Source organism: Cynara cardunculus (assembly GCF_001531365.2).
Source record: "Cynara cardunculus var. scolymus isolate 2C chromosome LG 3, CcrdV1, whole genome shotgun sequence".
NCBI lineage: Eukaryota > Viridiplantae > Streptophyta > Magnoliopsida > Asterales > Asteraceae > Cynara > Cynara cardunculus.
The window spans coordinates 14,744,937-14,746,931 of NC_037530.1; positions in this window are offsets into that span (position 1 = coordinate 14,744,937).

Below are 1,995 nucleotides of genomic sequence, written 5' to 3' on the forward strand. Positions count from 1 at the left end.
TAATGTCATGTATTTCTTTTGTATGAAATATGTGTTACATGCAATGTGTGGTTTGGGGTGTTACATGTTTCGTATCTGACAGATGATAGTCGAGGACTTAAAGTCTTCAAGGACCGTGTTTGGATTCCAAAACTCGATGGTATTCGGGAATTGGTATTATCTGAAGCACATAAGTCGTGGATGTCTGTCCATCCGGGCAGTACAAAGATGTATTATGATTTGAGATCTGAATATTAGTGGCCGGGAATGAAGCGTGATATCGGCCGATAGGTGGAACAATGTGTTTCGTGTTCGCAGGTTAAAGTTGAACACCAAAAATCTTATGGTAGCCTTCAACCTCTCGATATACCAGTGTGGAAATGGGAGGAACTTACAATGGATTTCGTTACAAAGCTACCGAAAACATCTCGTCAGCATGACAACATCTGGGTTGTCGTGGACCGTTTAACCAAAAGTGCTCACTTTCTGCCTRTTCGAGAGTCGTATTCTATGGATAAATGGGCACAAATTTATATCGACGAGATTATTGCACGACATGGTGTTCCTCTGAAGGTAATTTCTGATCGAGATTCTCGATTTACTTCGAAATTTTGGGCCAGTTTACAACGAGAACTAGGGACATGCATGGCATTGAGCACAACCTATCATCCCCAAACTGATGGCCAGTCCGAACACACGATACAGACGTTAGAAGATATGTTGCGTACGTGTATCCTTGAGTTTAGTGGTAGTTGGGATATGTATCTACCATTGGTTGATTTTTCATACAACAGCAGCTATCACTCGACTATTGGTATGGCACCTTTTGAGACTTTATAGGGTCGTAAATGTCGAACTTCACTGTGTTGGCGTGAGATGGGTGAGAAAGTGCTTGCTGGACCCGAAATGATTCAAATTACGCATGATAAGATTCAAGTTATTYGGGAAAGGATGAAAGCCGCTCAGGACAGACAGAAGTCGTACGCCGATAATCGTCGACGACCAATTGAATTCACCGTGGGCGACATGGTTATGTTGAAAGTTTCCCCTTGGAAGGGTATTCTACAATTTGGTAAGTAAGGTAAGGTTAGTCCACGTTTCGTTGGACCATTCAAAATCATTGAACGTATTGGCAAACAAGCATATCGACTTGAACTTCCAGAAGAGTTGTCTGGTATTCACGATGTATTTCATGTTGGATATCTTCGAAATTGTTTGGGTAATTATGATGATACAATTCCCTTAGCTGAGGTGAAGATTGACGAACGATTGAGATATATCGAGGAACCAGAAGAAATTCTAAACAAAAGAACGGCAAATCTTCGGAACAAGACAATCGATTTGGTATTGGTGAAATGGAACAATCATCGTGGTCCGAATTGCACGTGGGAGAACAAAGAACAGATGCTTGCCAAATAACCCGAGCTATTCGAGAAATGAAGATTCCGAGGACAGAATCCTCAGAAGGAGGAGGTAATTGTAACATACACTTTCGCAAATACGTTGCAATTATCCCCTTTATACGTGTTTATGTGATCAAAACATAAAATTTGTAAGCAAACCCGAATGCAATAAACTATATATGAAATAGTCGGAATCATCGTACGAGGCCTGGGGCAAAACAATTGGAAAGAAAYGGGTCAAAAGCATCAATATCTACGTTACGGATACATAAAAACTGACTTTTATTGGAAGATATTTTTTGAAATATTTCTATTGTAAGTTGTAGATTATCTCTTTGCGAACGCGTGAGCGAAAACCACGCCAAAAACGAAGGTCCGAGCAAAAAGTTATGCGATTTTTAGTGATTAGTGGTCAAACCGAGTCGACTCAGCCCCAACTCGTAAAAGTCGAATATACATGATGTTTACCTTCTTTTTCACCCAAAACAGAGTTTCATCTCCTATATTTACTCAGAGGCGATTTTGGCTTCATAGGGGTGAATCAAGGTTGTTTCAAGGGGTTTTTGCTTGAGTTTTATGCCAAATTCATCCTCCAATTGAGGTATAGTTATTT